Source organism: Manacus vitellinus, unplaced genomic scaffold (genome assembly GCF_001715985.3).
Source record: "Manacus vitellinus isolate BGI_N305 unplaced genomic scaffold, ASM171598v3 scaffold_12_pilon, whole genome shotgun sequence".
Lineage (NCBI taxonomy): Eukaryota > Metazoa > Chordata > Aves > Passeriformes > Pipridae > Manacus > Manacus vitellinus.
The window spans coordinates 14,560,576-14,582,882 of NW_021938949.1; positions in this window are offsets into that span (position 1 = coordinate 14,560,576).

A 22,307-nucleotide genomic window follows, 5' to 3' on the forward strand; every position below is an offset into this window, starting at 1 on the left:
TATAAAAGTGGAAGGCTGAGTGCCTTGTCCACTGCTGTAAACCTTTTCCCTCACAGCTGGCTATAAAACACAAAGATTCTGATAAATCAGTAAAACATTGCAAGTGCTGTCAATAAGGACACCCTTGTGACTTTAGAAGAAAGTACATTGCAGTGTTAGTGCTTTCAGACTAATTTCAGCTGGCAGCTCATAAGACATCTCCATTCACTGCTTGGAACAAGGCTGATTTCTTGCTTTCTTTTATCTTTTTTGCTGTCTAAGCAAAGTGCCTCAGAGTACCTTGCAGGTCAGCTTTTGGTTTCTCCTCTGAGACTCCTAAGAAGGACATGGACCTGCTGCAGTGAGTCCAGAGGAGGCCACAAAGATGCTCCAAGGGCTGGAGCCCCTCTGATATGGAGACGGACTGAGAGAGCTGGGGGTGTTCAGCCTGGAGCAGAGAAGGCTCTGGGGAGACCTTAGAGCTCCTTCCAATACCTAAAGTGGGATACAAGAGGAAAGGGGCTTTGGAGAAGAGCCTGGTGGTTGGAACTAGATGATGTTTGAACCCCTTTCCAACCCAAACCGTTTCATAATTCTGTAATCCAGCAGATGGTAGTGACTGTGATGGTAAAGTCCTTGCAGTGGTGAGTGTACTGCAAGAGAAAGATATAGCTGCTTTTCCAGATGTTTTAACTAACTACTGTAGCCAGCCCCAATCTACTTCAGATGCTCAGGCTACATACTTATCTTTTTCAGCCTGTCACTAGCTGCTTTTTCAATTCTGTAATGCTGAGGATGTATCTGATGCATTTCCCAGTTTTTATTTTGCATTTTTGATGATGCTTCCTTTTCATGAAGTTTGTGCACATGCTTTGTGCTAGAATATGTTTGTCTTGTGCTGGAAGCTGCTGAATAAAGTGAACACACAGGGTACACAAATTTCATCCTTGGTGCCAAAGCAATCTAGTTTTTCCTCTGGGTAGTAGCACTTAAAAGAATTGAAGTTACTCAAGAAATTTCCCCCTGACTGCTGTGGCTTTGAATAAAGACCTGAGTGTGTTAACAGCTTCCCTCCTTTTCTGTGAGATCATGTATTTCTGGAGGGCCTCAGCACGCTGCAGTTCAGGACTGTGACTCAGGAGCTGTGTCAGGCACACTCTGTCATTGGGCAAGTCCTTTGTACATCCTCCAGTAGTGCAAAGGGCATTCACCTACCTCTGTTATATATCAGGACAATTTTACCAGTGTGTCCCACGTTAAGGATTGCACATTCACTCTCACTGAGCTCAGCTTTTAGTCCCACAGTACCAATTCCTTCATGAAAAATAGTGGCAGGGAGCTTCTGGGAGCTTCCAGTCTTTGAAGACAGAAGGGAACATTATTATCACCATGCTGTGAATGGAGAGCTGAGCCAGAAGATCTGTCCAAGGTCATGTGAAACCAGAGTTTCTGAATCCCAGCCTAAGACCTGAGTTGGCAGTTGCTTGTTATCAGACTGAAGTAAGACTAGAAATCCTGAACGGACTAAGTAGTAGAAATTCTGTGGTTAGCCAGTCCAGTTTTGTAATTCTCACTTGCTCTGACATTGGTTTTCAGGTATTTTCCATGTTGCCTTATGTTAGGACCATGTAATTGAGTGATTTTACAAGTTAAAGCATACCAAATCAGCTCCAGAAAAAGAGTAAGAAAAACAAATCCTTTGTAGTAAAAATTCCATGTGCTTAAGTGAATTATGTAAAATGTGATTCTGTGTTTTGTTGCTGGTGAAGCTATTTATAATACAATTTGTATGATGTTACTCAGACATTACTGTAAGTGTAACAGTAAAATATAATCTGAGTTATTTTTTTAATATTTATTACAGATGTTATTTTAAAGTGGTTTTGAATGTTGTAAAATTAAATAAAATGACGTCTCAGAGCTGGGAGTTATTTACCAAGACATGGAAGAACTAGGTTTTATATTTTTCCCTAACTTTTTCTGCAGATCTACTGTTTTTATGATGCTTTTGAAGTGCCTGTGTCACATGTGGTAGGTATTTAAAAGGTACTTGCACAGCTACAATATAAAATACTCAAGTGATCAAATCTAATTAGAAAGCCAATGAATCTGTTATTGAATTAGAGCAATTGTCATTTCCATGGCTCTCCTAAATTTCTCATTCTGGCTTCCTGCAATATCTGGCACAATGGTAATAAAGAGTATCTTCTGCTCCTGAATGTTTGCATAACCCCAGAATTTCTCTGAAATTCCTTCTGAATACAAAGAACAAAAGACTGTTTGGAACAGACAAATTAGCACTGAACATGTTGAAAAATTATGCTAGGAAGAGAAAACATCCTAGAATGGATTTTTATGTATTTTGAGACAAATGACCTTATAAGCTTCTTCCTCTTACTGAAACTAATGTTTATTTAATACCCAGTTCTTTGCTGTGTTTTCCCCAAAATACATTACTGAGATGAGGACACTGAGTGTTCCCATTACTTTGTGGTGAATTGCAAACTCATTGGTAATTGGTCACATTTCAAGTGAAGAAAAACAGATGTACTGAGCAGAGCAGTACTGTTTGAGGGGTAAAGGCACAGAGCTACTGGCCAGTACCCATCAGTAATTTAAAGGCTTCCTCATGAGGTGACAGACAAGGATAGGAGAGGTCAGAGGAATCCATGAGCATGAAAAAGGTGCAGATATACAAAACATTTAGAGGACATGCTGGTGAATATTATGTGGACATGAAGCCACAAGGATTCAGTCTGAAACTGTGCTGTTCCCCACCTTGGCTTGTGCAGAGCAGCTTGGATGTCTCTGTATACTCACCTCTGGTGACCAAGGGGACATCACTGGCAATTAAAGAAGCTCCATGAATTTGTTGACCACTGATCCAAAGCCAGTAGACCTGTGCGATGGGTTGACCCTGGTTGGATGTCAGATGTCCATCCAAGTCGTTCTGTCACCTCTCTCCCTCAACATAGGGAGAAAAAATCTACCAAAAGGCACAAGATAAGGGCAGGGAGAGGTTAATCACCAATTACTGTCACAGGTAAAACAGACTCAACTTGGGGAAATGAGTTTAATTTATAACCAGTTAGAGTAGGAGACTCGGAAATAAAACCAAGTCTTGAAAACACCTTACCCTCACCCCTCCCTTCTTTCCAGGCTTAACTTTACTCCTGAAGTCTCTGCCTCCTGCCCTCTAAATGGCACAGGGGGACAGAGAAAGGAGGTTATTTCTGAAACATCTTCCTCCTCATGGAGTGGACTCCTCACACCCTCCCACAGGAGCCAGTCCTCCATGAACTTCTGCAGCATGAGTTCTTCCCATGGGCTGCAGGTTCTACCCCAGAATTTTAGCTATCCCTGGTTACGGCTACAGGTATTCAATTACTGGATTGCATTCTAGTTAAGTTACAAAAATTAGATTATTTTGCTTTTACTAAAACGTTATAGTGCTGTTTTACTGCAACAGCCCTCTCTTCTGTTTTGCACATCAGCTTTAACCCTAACTAGATCCTCAAACTTTTCCCTCCCTTTTTGCCGGGGCTTTCGGCAGCTGTCACTGTCACATCCGATCTTTTGATGCGTACTCACAGGAGCAGTACCTGCTGCTGGGTCACATCTCACTTCGGCGTTTGTGCTGGCAGCGATCACAGTGTGAGCGCTCTCCCCGGGGAGATCTGTTCGGCTTTGTGACGGTTCGCACAGAAACCGTGGTCTGTACTGACACCTCATGGCTGCGCTGAGCACTTGGGTGTATTTGGGGAGAAACCATTTCTGTGCTCGCAGCGCGTACAGGACAACCAGGTGATCACCCTGGCTTTAGGAAAGGCCGTTGGACTCGATTATCTTAAAGGTCTTTTCCAGCTTAAACCATTCTGTACTATTTTTGTATGGTTTGAAGAGCAGAGGAGACTGTCATGCTCACTGTGCTCCAGCTCCTCTATTTTATAGCCCAGAGACTCTCATTTAGAAACAGCATGCTGATTCCCAGTCTGTAACACCTCCCAGCTGCTGGGCATCTGAAGTTAAAATGTCAGGTGTTGGAAAACGTGCTGTTAATCATGCCTGTGTTTTTTTTTTTTTAAAAAGGTAATCACAAAACATTCTTAAAGGTTTTTATGTGCTTCTGTTCATAGGAGATAGATGGTATAGCCATTCCATTGATGGTTATGTTTGGAGTAGATTGACCAGTATTGGTTTTGATTACATTTGTGGGATAAATGTTGAAACTGCTAAGCAGAAACCAACCAAACTGAATATCTGAAGATGCAAACAATAAGAAAAAACAAATAGCTTTATATCATGGCTTATATGAGAGACTGTCTAAAAATTGAACAGTTGAACAGGACAGACTTCAGTATTGGTCCAGAAAATGTTAGAGGGGTTCTGGAGGAAACAGCATGCTACATTTTTCTGTGGATATTAATTTTTTTAACCCTCTTTCAGTAACTTTTTTTTCCCCAACAAAATCAGGAAATTCTGCTCTCAGTATGAGCTGAGCAACACCACAACACTGCTGAATTTTGAAACTGTGCAACAGCTGTCAAAGTAGGAGAGACCAAATCTAACCTCGCATTTATAAGATTCAGTCTTCTTTCCTAGGAGTTGTGGCAGCATTATCCACTCCAGATCTATGAATATATCTCTGTGTAGACTCCTTAGACACAGCTGTAATTCTTCCAAGCCAAATTACTGGGGTAGAGCACCTTCTGTAAAAATTTTTAGCTGTGGTGTAGGATTAAGTTGTTGGACTTATGTGTTGGATGAACACTATTTGGAGATAGTTCCTTCATCCCTGAACTACAGTCCCCAAACAGATGAGCAGCAGTTTGTTAACAATCTGCAGGTATTAGAGGGAAAGGATGTGATGCCATGCCCTACCATACCCCATGGTAGCTAAAGTGGCATTGATAGATTGAAATCTCTTGTTATGTGTGACCTACTTTCTCACTCTATTACCTGAGAAAACCCATCTTTATGATCTTACAGGACCCTTCCAGGTTCCATCATCATTGAGGACAAGGCACTAAAGTTAATACTTGTAAAACTGCCAGAAGGAAAGGGATATGGGACAGTAAGAAGGCAAGTTATCATCAGTTAATGAGTTACTGTTTATCAGCTAAGCTGTAATAATTGAATGTATTTATTCTCCCAAGTTATCTCCCACCACTCTTGAGTATTAAAATGCATTTATTCAGCACAGCATCTCTACAGCCTGGTCCTGTTCACACCATGCTTTAAGCTATTGGGTTTAATATTTCATTTAGAGCAGACCAGAGCAGATGAGCAGCGAAGTGTTAAAAAGTAGTACCTTAGTCCCCGCGGCACTCTGCTTGTACAACTCATTTCAAAGGTAGTGGAAAGATGCCTTGGTTGGGGCTGGAGGGATGGAAGGCAGTTCCCCGAAGGGCTTTTGGCTCATAATTTTACTGTTTTCATTTTTGCCAAGGACAAGGCAAATGCTTGTCATGGAAGGCTGTGATTGTCTCAGTGTAATACTCCCCAGGTGTCAAAAGGAATCTGTCTGCCAATAGCTGAATAGCATTTGCTAATGGCTTATGCTTCTGGACAACACATCTGGCTGCTGGTGGGGCCAACATGCTTCTCCATCCAACCTGGCCTTCTCAAATATTTATAAGCCAACGCTGTGTGTAATGCCTGTAGCATACAGAGAGGCTGAACTGAACTGCACTGTGGAGGAGTCTCTATTTCCACAGCCTTTTGGAACTGACTGTATCAGTGCTGTGGAAACCCTTTGGCACCATACACCTTTCATTGCCACAGTTCTCACTCGACTAACATTATACAGCGAAGCACTTAATTATGGAAAAAAAAACCTCCCCAAAAAATCCAAACAAAAACACCTACCATAAAAAAGAATTTTAGAACTGTAAAGCATAATCCATAAAAGGAATAAACTTTGTAGGACTTATAATAACAAGTCTTTTGAGTTATCTGCCTTTCTGTTAATAAACAGTACCTTACAGGAATGGCAACAGCTGTAGCCAGCAGACTTGGCAACTGTATCTCCTTCTTGTCAGCGGCGATCTTTGTATATGACAGCACCTTTATTCAGTCCGAGGCACTTCTGATAAAATGGAGAAGTTCTACACAAGTAGCTGAGAAGCCCAGGTCTGTTTCATTCAGTGAACAGATAGATAGGAGACCTATTTAATACAAAGTGCAGCAAGAAAGTGTAAATATTTATTTCTCAGAGCTCAGGAATAATGCAATATGTAATGAAAACAAAATAAGAAAGAAATGCCTACAGGGCACTTTCTCAGCCAACAGAAATCAAGACATTTACAGTCTTGTCTTTTAGATTCAGACCTGCAGGGTTGCCTCGTGCTCAGGTATTCATTGTTTAGCCTGGTACTAGAATTTGTGCGAGCACCCAGGTGACAGGACTTACTGTGTGAGATTCGTTTTGCTGAACAGGTGGCAATTCCAAAATCCCTGTGTTTCCTTGAGCCACTCAGTCCCCTGACTGTGTGCAGCAATAAGACCCACTGGTGCCAGTTTGAGGTACTCAGCACATGGCAGCAGGGAGGGTCTGAAGCAGCTGGAACTCTTTATCCTGGGGCATCAGTGCAGTAACAGGTGCAAACAGGTAGAAGCATCATCACTGGTGACCATGTCTTAAAGAGAACAGGTCTGCCTGTAAGTGGAAGTTGCTGTTACTAATCCAGCCAAGCAGCAAAACCTTTGCTGGATGGGCTGATTAACAAAAAGGGACAGTGCAGTGTCTTTACTGTCATACTTTAGTGATCACCTGCTTGCTTGTCCCATTAGTGTCCAGGGACACAGGAGTGTAACTGGGCAGGGAGCCCTGCTGGGCTGGCTTCCTTGAAGAAAGGTTTGTTATTCCCCCTCAGGGGTCTCTGGCTCTCTGTGTGGGTAGGCAGGAGGCTGTTACATCAGCAAAATAAATGAGAAAAAAGTCCACTTCTCATACATATATCCAATAGGAATGCCACACTCCTGCTCCTAAGCCCCTCTTAGGCACAGACTTGCCCTTCAGAATCTGTCTTGGGCTCACTTTCCTGCTCTCCTGTTCACCAGAAAGTCCTTTTACTCTGCCTTGGCAATGATAGCAGTGGATGGGGACCCTCTGTCAGGATAACAACTGGGCTATCTGCCTCATAATTCAAACTACCCTCTCCAGCTTCAAGGACCTCTTCCTACACACCATCTAGAGCTCATCAATCCTTCCCTGAGCCATTCTACATTCTTTATTGGAGAGTATCTCCCACACCCACTCTTTCTAAAGCTGCCTCTCTGTTGTTTTATCTGCAAAAGCCTGATGAACCATATACTCACCCATTTGGGAAGATAATTGAATTGGATACAGGTAAGCCTTAGTCTTTTCAAAGACGAGCTAACCCTCTGATTAACCCTATTACCTTGGGTTTGCCTGTGGGAACAGAGGCCCCAAGGAGTTCAGAAAATAATCCCACAGAGAGCAAACAGCTCACACAGCAAATCCCCTTGTAACTTCTGAGTCCTTTGGAATGTAGATGACCATGACAAGCATCAAAACACTAAAGGTTCGCAGAAAGCAGCATGTTTCTCCAAAATGCAACCCCAAAATCTTACTTAGCTACTAACTCTGTGAGATGGGACTAAGAGATATCCCTTTCTGTACTTCACCACCTTTAATGGCAGTGTTCCTACTCAATTGCCTCAACTGGAATAAACGACTTTACTAAACCTCCCCTATAGCTCATTTAGAGATTGAATAATTTTCATCACGTTTTCTTTCATTATATGTAGAGATTTCAGCCTGCACTGTCAGCTGCAACCCATACATACACTGCAAGTCAATAAAAATATTTTCTACTAATTTGGAAATTAGGTTAAAACGTGATTACCCTCTAAATAGCACTGCTACATGTGAGAGAAGCATGCAGTATAAATTAGGGCTTGAAATGGGGTTTTTAACACACATAATCATAACTTGGCATTTCACCAAACTCATTTATGAACTGTTATCACGACATGGGGACCCAACTTACTGGTAGCTCTTATGTGTGAAAGTAATTTTCTGTAGAGAAGCAGCCCCTGAGATAACAGCGTTCCCAGCTCTGTGTTGCTGTGCTTTGCCTGAGCAGCCACGGCACGTCACTGTTGTTCCACACAAAAGAGTCAAAAGAGACTCATTTCTCTGAGCAGGAAGCAGGACTATTTGCCTTTTCAATCAAGGGAAGAAAATGTGCTCCAAACCAAGGGATGAAGCCAAGGGGGATTTTTTTCCCCTCAGACTGAAGGGAGGCCATACCTGTTGTTCTTTCTCTATTTCATTTGTGTGTGCAGAAAGATTTTATCCACCTTTTTTTCCTTAAAGATATAAAAAGACAGTGGTCATTAGCCAGGGATTGCAAATAAAGACCTTGCAAATTTGGCATAATTTTTAAGCCTAAGAAGTCTTCTAGAACCAGAGGTCTGAATTATGTTTTTCTAGAAGCATAACACTCCTAGGAAAGCTTTGTCAACTGCTATGTCAAGTCACATAAGCTGACTAGCACTGAGCACCTCCTTCCAGTACCTGCCACTAAAAGTATAGAAATATTTCCAGTTCATCACATGACTTTTTTCCAAGTTTTCAGCAATTCCCACACTGTCTGAGTGCCATGGGGAAGCTTAATTCCTTTTTTGGCAAAGTTTCATACAAAACCATTCAAGAGGAATGACACTGCCAGTAAGGAGTGTCCTACCCCTACAGGGTAGGAAAGAAGATGCTGAAGGATAAAATAAAAAATAAAACAAAAACATGAGAAGATGCCGAGGAGAATTAACAATAGAAGATACATATAAACTTAACAGAAAATTGTGTAGCAAGTAGGGACTTCGTGGGATCTTCTGTAGCACTCAGTGCACTGAAAGCAATAGTTCCCCACCCATGGGTTTTCATCCTGTGCTTGTAACCCATCAGTGATAGCTGCACTTACCAGATCCTGCTGCTGCAGCCTGACTGGGCTGCTGTTGGCTCAGTAATTCATCACATGGCTGGCAGCCCATGGATCTGGGATCATAAGGAGGAAGCAACACTTCAGGTGCAGGTGACAGAGGTGCTGTGTTTACATTCTCAAGCCGGGTTTACTCATCTAGCTCCAGTTTTGGCAACTCAGCTGAGGGACAAATTCCAGTGTGGAGTAGCTGTGTCCATGCCAGGCTTGGGTGGTGCATGATGACTCCCATGCCACTGTGTTTTTCCTGATATTACTACCCTGATTTGTAATGATTACAGTAATTTCACAGATGCTTTCCCACATCTCCAGCCTGCAGAAGAGATACGACCTGAGAAATGCATTCTTCTTTTCTTCCCTAGGACCCCACTAAAGGTAGCAGGAATCAGATGCCAACTTTGTGATGTTGAGCCCTGGCAATTCCCACACTGGGAACACCTGGACTGACACAGAAATACCTACATCTCTCTGGGTGCATGAAGAAGATGAGCCTCTGCATGCCCAACCTGAATGCTGCTGTAGATCCTATGTCACAGAAAGGAAGAAAATTCCCCAAAGAAATTATCCTGCAACCTGCAGCCATAATCTTAATCCTTTGAGAGGCCTAAGATCAGGCCAGAATTCTTCATGCAGCACAAGAACAAGGAGTTTTGTTTCTGAGATTACAAAAAAAATGTTTATTTCATAAGCCCAGTTCCACAAACATGAGAGGAGATCAAACTGCCAGAGGGAAGGAAACCCTTTCCTGAAGCAAATGACTGGGCTATAACACTGCATCCTACTGAGACAGGGATGGTTTATGAAAGAGAAAACATACATGGTTTGGCGATCAAAACAGTTGCCTCAAGATTGCTGAGCTGAGTGAAGAAGGGAAGGGACACAGAAGTGAATCAAAGTCTGGAATCGAGGGCAGAGGATTGAAAATGTCCGTCCCTCTTCAGGCTTTGTGAGGAAATACCTTTACCTTTGCCTGCATCTTTTGTTCTCATTTGTTGTGTTAGTCCTGTGCTGCTGAGGGAGGTGTAATTTCAGATATCCTGGTCTCTGCCTCACAGCAGCATCACTGGGCAGGATGATCCCTGCTGCTGCACTGCCCCAAGTACACTTGGCCTGCAGCTCTTTTCTTTCCCACAAATAACAGATGAAAGAAACCTGACAAAAACCATGGGCCAGATTCTCCTCTCAAGCAAAAGCCTTGGCAGAGGAAGTGATGCCTTGGGGAGCCACAGACGCTGTGTAATGAAGTCCTGGTGCCCTCTGGCTCCTGAGCCTGACTGACTGCAAGTTCATCCTGCAGGCAGGGCTGGGGAAGAGCTGTGCTTTGCTTTGCCCATTGGCTGAGCTGAGAATTAGCATTTAAACCAGTAGTACCCGATTTTAGGGGACAAAAATCTTATCAGAGACTTTGCTGGTGCAGTTTTTAGCAAGGCAGTCCTGAACAGCTTCAAGTTCTTTGTGTGATCAACAAGCTGCTGGATGGCTGGAGCCGAGTCTGGTTCTGACCTGACACCTTAAATTGTCGTTTTCTGTATAATTGCAAGATCTGCTTTTGTTTTGTTTGCTATATGAGCCCAAATGGAAGCTCAAGGATCTGTTTGCAGACCCAGTTATCTAAAGCTTTTCAGCATACATGCTTGCAGGTCCAGCTTTGTATTATTTAGAGCTTTTTCTTGTTATTTTATGTTTAATGTGTTTGCTCTCTTGATGGCTCCGTCAATAGATGTTCTGTGCTGAAAAAGTTAAGTGTCAATATATAAAAAAGAGATGGGGCAAAAAATACCAGTCCAGAGTTTGGAGATGGAAGGCAAATTGCAGGTTTGTCAATAGTGTGTTTGGGAGCATTTTAAGCAGTGAATCACTTGATGGTGGCTATTGTAAATATTGGTTTAAAGGTGCTATAAAATTGATGGTGCACAGTTAAACCTTCCTCCAAATACTGATCTATTTATGCTGCCTCACTTGGCATCAGATCCAAAGACCACTGAAGGTAACTGGAGTCTTTACCAAGCCATTCACAAGCACAGTGTAGTTTCAGCAAATGCACATAATCCTGCAGTGGGATGCACAGTACATTTTGATAAAATTTTTTTGAAATTAGGCAAACTACTCCAGAACATGTCTTTTTTTTTTTTTTTTTTTTTTTTTTTAATGAGACAGCAGAGAAAAATGGCTTAGAGTGACATTCACAGAAGAGTATCACTCTCTACCTCAGCTGCACAGCTTTTCCTGATGTAAGGTTACCCACTGAAAACAGTGTTCGACTCCCAGCACAAATCATCGTGTGACTGAGCTCTGAATCCTGAGCAGACTTGGGCTGAATATTATTTTGAATAGCAATTGGGTGAGGTTTGCTGTGTCTGCAGAGTCCTTCATTGAATGCTGGATCTGATCAGAGTAAAACATTTGAGCAGTGATGCCAAAACAGCGAACCTGAAAAATGATTAATGTAACTTCTACCCAGTCCAAGCTCCACTCTGCAAAATTTGAAGGAATTCTTTGTCACATTGGCCCTAGTCTCTAAAAAATCTTATTTTATCTTCTCAGAGGCATGTCACTGTCCCACTATCTGAACATTAGATTAAGTCCTAATTTAGAAATAATGAATTATCAGTGAGGCCTAGATTTCACAAAAGGCTTAACATCATAAGCACAGCCATATTTGCCAAGTATTTAATGTACTGGATGTATATGGAAGAGTCTGGCCAGCACTGTCCTAACACTGGCTGCTGGCTTTTATTTATTTTTTTTTTTTGCATGTAGAAACCTAAATGGAAGAAAACTTCTAATGTATGGTGAGCACCTTAAAATGTGGCTGAAAAGCTTCTGAAGAATAAATGGGAATTCAGGCTCCACAAAGGAAAATCAGTGTTTTGCTGTTGTTGACCTGGGTGGAACTGGCATACATGGGCTTGGGAGTCTTTGCATGAAAATCCATTTTTCAGTCTTGCAAAGTCAAGTACTTAGTTCAGCCCAAACCTTATGACACCAAGATCCTTGCCTGGAGTACGAGTGTGCCTGAACTCCACGTGGAGAAAGGAATTAACGAGGAAGAAAAGCCAACAGAAAAGTTTTTCATGCTCACTTGCTTTTGGTGTAGCTGTCTATTGTAGTACATCTGCATTTTCGCCCTTGTCTCCCCACTTTCCCCCCATCCTTTTCCCAGAGAATAAAGTGAAAGAATTCTGCTGTGGGCAAGTCCGGAACCTGTCTGACTCTTCACCTGTGGTTTCCATCGCCGAGGAAACCGTGATTAAGGGTGACAGGGCCCTTAGGAGACTGGGAGGTGAGATGGCAGCTGGAGAAGGGAATGACAGGCCTCTAGAATTATCTGCTCCCATGGAACAGGTGTCAGCAATTGCAGATAAGGCAATGCCTGAAAGTTTCAGTGCTCCAGGCAGCACTGAGAGGGGAAGATGTGTTTGCAAAAGGGCATGTTCACTCAGTTATAGAGTGCATGTGTTGTGCTAAATGTCCTTAAATCCCTCTGGTGATGCAGCCGTCTGTAACAATAAATAGCAAATAACTATTGTCTCCTCTGGGACTACAGCTATCCTGCTTCCAAATAGGAGCCATCCTGCTCTGTGTTGAGGTGTAAGAGACCATATAGTTACTGTAAATTCCGGGGAAAAATACTGAAACACACATAATTTAACCTGAAATCTTAAATTGCCTCTGTTTACACAGTTCTGCATAAAAGCTGTAATAACACTTTAAAAATCTCAAGCAGCCCACTCCTCCCAATTATTCCAGGTTTAAAAGCACCTGATAGGTAATAACTGTTTGTGTGTTAGCACTGAAAAATGCCATTATTTGCCTGTCTTTCCATTGCACTTCTTGCCCCCTTGTATCCAGGGACATTCTCATTTAAAATTTTCCCCTGAGTAAAGAGAGAATTTAAAATCCATCATTGTACCATTTTTTGTGATTGGTAGGAGTATAAGGAAGTGGATAGATTAGCTGAGAAGTGAGAAATCTAGCAGATTATGTACATACTTAATCTTGTAAAAGTGAGTAGCAGCTTGCCCTCTTTGTTTTAAAATGTTCATGTATATTTCTGAAAAAGAAGAGAACACCTAATAATAGCAAAGGAATTTATAAGCCAAGCCAAGACACTCAGTGTCTTTAAAGTATTTCACAAACATAAGCATAACTGTTCTTCACGACTCATCTGTAAGGAGCTATCATTATTTCTCTTCCTCAGATGTGAGAAATGGCATCCAGAGAGACCAAGAAACTCATATAAGTAGCACATGTTAAAACAAACACACAAAAAGATGAGTAAATTATATTATTACTTCAGCTCACTGCCTGAAATTATTGGAATAATAACACCCCCTAAAATTCCAGGATCATATTTCACACCAACATACACAGAGCCAGAGCATCCCAAGGAAAGATACAGGTAGTTCAGAGTCTGTGAAGAACACTGAGGTTTTTTCAGATGATCACAAGTCTTGGATCAGGCTCAATCATAATAAGACATTTAGAAACCCTCCAAAAGTTAACATTCTTTCCCACTGCAATGCCATGCCCAGTTACATGACAGGTTCTTTACATGTAAACCAGTATTTCTCTCCTAGATCTAGGAGAATCTAGGAGATTCTAGATCTAGGAACAGAATCCAGCAATGTAGACACCTGCTACCTGCTTACTGTTTTCCATACATGCACTTACAACCTCAAACAGTAGAAGTGATTTAAAATTTGCATGGGAACATACTGATTTCCATGGTTCTGAAGCAGTCTTTTAGAAAGGCAAAATCTGCTAGATTAATTCCTAGTAAAGAATGAATTACTGATGACTGAACTATTATATACTATGAAAGGTCCACGAGAAGGCTGTCACACAGAAGCTGAATCTTGCAATGAGTTGAAGGACAAAACTGGTTTTGCTGGAAGCTGGTAAAACCTTCTAAGGTCTGAAGACACCTCAGTTCAAGCAATTTATCTGCATCCTTCTTCCCAATAAAAATGATTTTACCCTTGGAGTTTTGAGTTCTAGAATCACATCCTAGATGTCAGTCCTAGATAACAGTCACGAATGGGGTCTTAGAACTGCAGTGCACATCATGCAATACATGCAATGCTTACAAATCTGTAATCAGGACTTAACAGAACATCAGTAGAATGTGTCTTTCCCCATTTTTCTATAAGAGAAGTGAAAAATTGTTTCCTTCTGGCAGGGCATGCCCACTGTCATGTTCCTCTCAGACAGACACATAACCCACAGTGGAACCTTAGAAAGGATCTCCTTTCCACTAACTGCCTCCAGAACTGGATTTCCCAAATGGTGCCTTCGCCCTTTATAAAAGTATTTTGTCTGTAGTTGTATGGAAGCACTGAGCTTTTGTTCCTTCACCATACTCTCTAATAGCTCGTGCTCAGCCAGCACATCCCCCTCCTGCTGAAAGCCAGTCACAAAATCGTTCCATTCCAGAGAGTTCTGCCAAGAACTCCTTTTCTGTCTGCCTGTCCCCTTTCTGGATTTGTCAAGGTATTTGGAGCCAGGCTTTTGGCTTCTGATTTGCACCACTGTGTCTCTGAGTCTTCCCTCTGCTGTACCACTCCACCTCTGACTGCTCTGCACTCCCCCAGCTGCAGCATCGCCCCTGCACCAGCACACTGGTGAGAATCACTTGCTGCATTCCCGTGGTTTCATCTGAGGTCTGTTTCTAATTTCATAAGTGGTTTAGCTCTTCATGTTCTTCCAAGTAAAAACACCTACACGATGCTTGGCCCTGCAGAAGTGTTGGTGCTGCTCTAGCCTCAGCCAAGATTACCACTCCATGCTATTTAATGGAGAAAGATGCTTCTGTTACTCAAGTCCCTCCAAGTGCCAGCAATAATGTCTCTTCCTTTTCATAGCTACTGACTAGCAGCCTTTGTTTATTTACTGGGCTCAGCACTGTTCTGTAGCTTTCCAACATCTGGTTACATTTCTCCAACATAACACTGCTGTTTATCCCAGCTGCTTGGATTTTATCGAGCTGGAATTGAACTGGTCATTGTCTTACTAACACAGCTGAAAATGTGGCAGTGGAATGACTCACAGACTTCTCTGGTAGTCCATGTGTGCTGAAAATCTTCAGATTTCTTCCCAGGTCCCTATAGCTCCTCAGAAAAGACTTTTGAGAAGGACTGTGTTTTCTCCTAAGATTCAGGGAGCAGCAGGCAGCAGAGAGGGGCCACAGAATATACCCAGAGACTTTTTCCTGACCACAGAGGCTGTCAACTCTGTCTGACTCTTCTCAGGCTTCTGAAAACATCTCATTTACAAGGGGCGTGCTGAGAGGCTTCACAGGGGTATTAGCACAGTCAGTTCCATTACAAGAACATGACATCTGTCTTTCCCTCCCATGTCCTCCTTGTCTTTCTGCTGATCACTCAAACTCTGCAGAATCACTTTCTATTTTCAGCTTTTTCCATTATTTTTGCACATACCTTCCACCTCCTGTCCTGTTCTCATCCTAGTTTCTTGCCTTCGCACTTTCTGTGGCATCTTCCCCCACAAGAATAATTGTTCTTATTCTTTCCTTATAAAATTCTAATTCTCTCTGTGCTTTGCATTTGCTCTTCTTCACTTCTATTATAATTTATCAGGTTTTGAACTACATAGGTCTTAAAAATATTACAAAAGGGATTAAATTATATCCATATTATGATTAAACTCAGATGAAAACCGAACACGGTAATGTTTGAATGTAAATGGCTTGACAATCGTGTTAAAGAAATCAGATATATCTCAAAGCACTTTAATCAGTGCTACAGTTTGGAAAGAGTAATCACACCAAAAGGCTTGGAGGTGCATGTGTATATCAGTACACCTGCAGGTGTGCATAGACACACTCAGACATAAACCCCATGCAGCTGACATAACTGAGTTCACTCTTGAACTGGTGAGTGTAAGATACTTTCCCAAAGATTTACAGCTCGCTGAAATATCCACATAGACAACTATCCACATCCATGTGCTGGCTGGAAGCTGCACTTCTGCTCTGTGGGCCTCTGTAAGCAAGAGCTCTGTTATGTGCAAGAGAGGAGACAAAGCCTCGGTGATTTTTTTTCTAGTTCTGCTTTGCTTTTCAGAGTTACTTCATTTAAAAATAGGCCCATTTACAACGTTTCAGAATATCACAGCCCATTTTAGGATTGAAACAGGCTTTATTTTCCAGTTAGCTGCAATTACTGGCAAAGGCAAGGCAGAATGCCTCAGAGAACGATCCTCATCAGGGTGTACAATTCTTCACAGGTGCCAAAACAAGTGGTCAAGTGCTAAACTCCTGGAAAAGAGCACAAACACCACGATTATCTAATGTCTTATTTTAATGGGTAAGAACTGTTTCTGTCCTTTAAAACACAGTAACAACCACTCATTTTCCTTTCATTGTTCACTGAGCATTTGGTTTATTACAGGCTGCAGGGAGGATATGTTACTGTGTTCACAGGGCTGGTCAGATGTTTGCAGTATTGATGTTTTGAAGTGGTCAAGCCAGGTATTTAGAGTCTTATTCGCTTCTGTTTCTCTCACACAGCTTTCAGATTCCCCATTTTTTGATCCACCATGGCTAAGGTCAAAATTAAAGAAAAGAATCCAATCAAGTTTCATAAAGTTTCCAAAATATGGAGACCAACAGCACTGGGATGAGGTGTGTCCAGAAAGGGGTTCATTAGCCATGAACATAAGGCAAAAATAAACCCCACCACTCTTTGTTTAGTTTGGCCTGATGCTGGTTTCCAGAGTCAGTGGCAGGGACATAATAGGTCTAAATCCTCAAATATTTTCCTTCAAAGAGCTTTCCCAGATATTTCATGTTGATTTCCCCTTATGCATAAGCAGTTATACAGTTGACTTGCCTAATGTCTATAATAATTTTAGTACATTTTTAATTAGCAGATAGCTAATTAATGTAGTATAAGGTTATCTTGTTAAATGTTAATTGAATATGTAAACATTCTTTACAAGTTAATATTCAGAGGAAAAATATGTAATATGCATTTGTTGCCTGTGTCATTCTGAATTAATTACATGACAGCCAGATTTATCCCTTCCCAACTTGAGAACCCTCAATAAGTACTCTTTTAAGAATCAATTGATACTTAATTAATATGTACTGGCTGTCCTATTTAATTTAAATTAGTTCTTTCAACAAGTTACAGCGTTGCTGAAAGACGCAGCATTCCCCCTGTGACACGGAACATTTTCTGCCGAGGGCACACGAGGGTGCTGTGAGAAAAGGCTTGGTGCTGCCGGCCCGCATTTCACGACCGGGCACGCAGCCTCCTCCTTCCTTCTTCCCGAAAACAAAAACTACCCACACCGAAATCTTTATGAAAGTTGTATGTACCGTGCTGTATCTCATTCCACGGGGCTTCATATTGCTCGGGGCTCTGTGACAGCTCCCTACCTGGCTGGTGTTTATTACATTAGATGATGGGGTCAGTAACCTTCTCCCCCGACCAGGTGGGGAGCGAGGTCCACATTCCTTCACACTCCTTTTATGTTGCCTTCATAACATCCACTGATGAGATACGTGTAGATTTAGCTCATTGTTTCAGTGCATTGATATTCCTGGCTACAGGAGACCAGCATGATTGAGTCCCCCAGGGGCTGAATTCTGGGATGGATGCATGGCAACAATGCTCACGTATAATTTATTATGTGTATGAAATCCTTAACATCAGCAAAATGGTCGCAGAGTTTGCCTTTCCTTTCATCACACAATAAGGCTGTTAATGAATAAGAAACATCTCTCCACGCTGCACTTTAACACATTCTGTGCCCAAACAGCAGCCACTGGGATCTGAACAGCTTTTCTGTCTGCCCAGACACAGATTCCTTCTTTTGTACCTTCGCTGCAAAGGATTGTGGTTTCAATTTTTGGGTGATTGTAAGTCCAGCGGTCCCTGAGCATTTTATAAATAACAATTAAGTGTGCCCACACTTGGGTGATGTAAGTATTGCAGGTGGGTTAGCTGAAAGACAGAGGGAAAGCCTCTTCCCCAAAGCCACCGTGTGATACAACAGCAGCTCCCAAGAGCTCTCTCTCTCAGCTTCTCCCTCAAAACAGAACATCCCACTTCCTTTCTGAGATTACCACACTTACTGACCTCTTTCTGAACAGAGCATCTGTCATAATAAGAAAAATAAACCCCTGGAATTCAGACTGGACCCTGCCAGTGTGGGCCTGGTCTGGCTCTCTGAGGTCAATACAAAAGATCCCTTTTGCCCTTGTGTGGTATCAGAATGACAAATGGTGAAGATTAAAGGGTCTGATTTTCATAGGTGCTTAGACCCTGGGCCTGCTAGTAACTTCAGGAGGAGTTTTAAATCCTTAACCTTTCTGAAACCACATCTGAAGGCTTGCCCAAGGTCACACAGGCAGCCTTTTGCAGTGCTATGGCAGCAGTAAATTTGTCCAATTGTCTTGTCTCCTAGTTTGCTGGCGCTACTAAATTTTCCTTTAAGGAGGTTTGCCCCATTTGTTGCGGCTGAAAGAGCTGTTCTTACAGCTTGAAGCAGCTGAAAGAATCTGAATACATTGTATTGTAATCATTAAATACCAGTTTTCCATTGGATATAAGCAGAACACCTATTTTTAGTTAAAAAGCTGCTGTTAGGTTACACAATATCTTTTATGGCTGAAGTAATGCAGCAAGCTGGCACAAACCAAATGGTTCTTGACTGTTTGCAAATTGAGCATCAACACGAACAGCAGGTGGTCACTCAGCTCTAGACGCCGATTGTTACAACAATAGCTGCAGTAATAATGCTAAATAAATAACACCCAGAAACCTTTGTGCTTCATCATGGGGGGGTTTGAATGATGAAGGTCCACATTCACAATTCACGCTCAGACAATCATTACTACAGCTTTATTTTTATCATCACTTTCTTCATTTTCCTATTGTTGAAAGTCAGGATTTGTATCCCTGTAGTCAAGCCCTTCAGATCAGATCAGCTCCTTTCCTGGAGCTCCAGGGGGCCTTTTCATTGTACACGACTGCTGCACCTAGTTTTGTCTAGAGTATTGTAAATGCTACAAGTAGGAACACATGACCCATTTTAAAACATCTAGGAATCATAACTAAAAATTTCTAAAATAGGCATGTATGAAGAAGTGTTCTTACTGCCTTTCTCCCAGCTTCACTAAACATTAACTGTCTAGTTAGCTGCCCTATGCCCATCACTCTGGGCCTGGGAAGAGCTGAGTAGTCCTTCACTTTTGGAGCTTTTTATGACACTGTGTCTGTGCAGGTACATGTGAAGAACTGTAGCAGCCAGGAATTTTAAACTGGAAACCAGAAGTTAGGCTAAAACAATATCTTGGTGTCCAAAAATACTGAAAATGTGCAGATATCCATCGCTGTTGGCCTACCTTCTTTTTCTACTTGCTATGGTTTCCACTGTTAGGCACTTCAAATGCCTGCTGCTGTGTTTACAGCGAGGAGAGTTTCCCTCTCCAGTCATTTGTTCTAACAGGACACTGGGAATGTATCATTACAGACCAGTGGCCCCATGTGACAGTTCCCATGTGCCTGCCAGCCCCCCACCCTGGCTGATGGTGATGGGCACCAGCACAGGCTGGTGAAGGAGGATCCAGCAAGGGAACAGAATTAACTGCTTGGATAAGTCCCCCCATGGCGTGAGGAGGACACTGGTGCAGAATGAAAGGTCTGAGATAAACGGCAACTTGGATATAGAACAAAAAAAAAAGCTGACAGAGGGAAATTCTAAATGAGCCTTGTGGGCCTGGAAGAAGAAGGTGAAAGTGAACACTATAAAGATGAAACCAACAGGGGCTTTATCTCAACAAAATTTAGTTTCATGTATAGAGTATTTAGTACTTAGTATTTATCTTGTGCATAAAAGCCCTCCCAGGGGTGCTACAAGACATACCCAAGAGTAATGCAACACCTAATTATGGTTATTAGAAGACAATGAAAGACAACGTTAATGCTGACCATATAAACCAGATAGAAACTTTAATTTTTAATAATTTTCAGTGCATTCCCATGAAACTTCAGATCCCCAGAAGCAATCAGTTTACAAATGCAGCCTTAGAAGTATAACACAGCAGTTCAGTTCTGCTAGAAACAGGCTAATCATCCCAATATCCTAGTTGCCCCAAATTCTAATTTGAGGGGACCTATATCTAGCTACAAAATCATGAGAAATATTTTTGGCAGGGCAAAAAAAGACTATATTGAAACATTCCAATATTATTTGAACTGTTTGAAACTAGAACTGTCTGATCAATTGAAAATTAGGAGCAACATGAAATAGGTTAATAGGAGATTTCTAGTCTGAGACCCTGAAGTGTGAGCAATCTGAGATGAAGTTCCAGAGCCTGTGGGCAGACACATCCTCGTGTGACATACCTGCTGCATTTGCACACACCTGGCTGGTGTAATGAGCACTTGGCATCAGTGAAAACTGGCTGCTACAAAGCAGGGGAAGCATGAAAAAGATTTAGCAGCCACTCTTGCACACAGACACCACGTGACTCCAGATTATCAGCAAGCCAGGCTGGAAAAGAAGCAGGCATTGTACTGTTACAGGTGTAACACGCAGGGAGATTGCCACAACAGCTCTCAAAGGACTGCAATTCCCAGAACTGACAACCCCAAAGATCATACAAATACTTAAAGTGAAGCATTAAACAGGGTCTTGTCGGCTGAGTGGCATGTCTGTTAAACCTTCTAAAGCAACACAATCAACTTCTGTCAGAAAATTCAGATTCATATTTGTGTCAACATTTGTGCTCTCCAGTGTCAGCTGAGATATCCTCTTCTGTGCTTGTCTCCTGAAATGATTAGTAGACCTTGGGAGAGTGAAAGCTATTTTTGTGAGCAGCTGGTTCTGATACTGTAAAACGAATCCACTCTGCATTCCTCTGAAATCTGGTGACAGGTGGGATTTTAATCACAAATGGCTGGCACTGCATGGAGAAGGGGAAAAAGTGGGGACTCTACACCCAAGGCTACTTTTTCAGTGCTGGTTTTGGCTGGGGTAGAGTCAGTTTTCTTCACAGTAGCTAGTGTGGGGCTGTGTTTTGGACCTGCCCTGAAAGCAGGGTTGATACTGCAGAGATGCTTTGGCTATTGCTGAGCAGTGCTTACACAGCATCAAGGCCTTTTTTGCTTCTCACCCCACCTCACCAGTGAGGAGGCTGAGGGTGTGCAAGAACCTGGGGGGAGACACAACCAGGATGGCTGATCCCAATGGACCCCAGGGATAATTCCAGACTACATGGCATCATGCTCAGTGCATAAAGCTGGGGTAATCAGGAGGAAAAGGGGGACATTTGGAGTGATGGTGTTTGTCTTCCCATCACTGTTACATGTGATGGAGCTCTGCTTTCCTGGGATGGCTGAACATCTGCCCATGGGAAGTGGGGAATCAACTCCCTGTCTTGCTTTGCTTGCACAGGTGGCTTTTGATTTACTATCTTTATCTGAACCCACCAACTTTTTCACGTTTACTCTTCAGTTCTCTGCCCAGTCCTGCTGCTGGGGGAGTGAGTGAGTTGCTGTGTGGTACTTTGCTGCTGGCTGGGGTGAAACCACCACACAAAGGCACCACAATCCCTATGGCAGAGATGGATCCCCAGTGCCCACATAAACCTCTTATTCTAGTCTAGAGGTTGCTCCAGGAGGTGGGAGCTGTGTTGGTCCTTGCCCCCAGAGGAGGATAATGTGGAGTGGGGTTAGCAGAAGGAGTGGGGATGTGCAGATGTCTGTGTGTGCAGAGCTGTGGGAGCAGGTTTTGCTGTGCAGACCTTCCACTGCCCACCCAATGTGGTATTCACAGCACAACCCTGGTTTGGGGACGCTGCCAGGACTAAAGCAGGCAGAGGGCTGGAAAGAGTGAGCTGGGCACAGGCAGGGCCCAAAGCTGGAGCAGAGCAGCTGCCACACATCTGGGAAGGTGTGTGGCCCTGTGAGTGCAGCACAGCCTGGGCTGCTGCTAATGAGAGGAGAGCAGTGCTCCCTGTGCCTGCTTTACTGGCTGTGACAACACAGAAGCCCTTTAAGTGGAATTAAAAGCTCTTCCTGCCCTTAATATGTGTGAGAACAAAATGACTTTCTTCAACAAGATACTCTCATTTTGTGAAACTTCAAAGAAAGCTCAAACTCCCTGTTTCTTCAAGAATAACCCAGTTTGAGTATTATAATATTAATAAATGCATTAGAACTATTTTTAAGTAAGCAAAGACTGGATGATAGTCGTCCAAATTAATGAAGGGTATGAACTTAAAATTGATTATGTAAACTGCACTAAATCCCTGCGCAGATTTAATGATTTAAATTCAAATTTAATTTAGATTTAACTCAAACACTAACTTGAATTAAAGCCACTTTA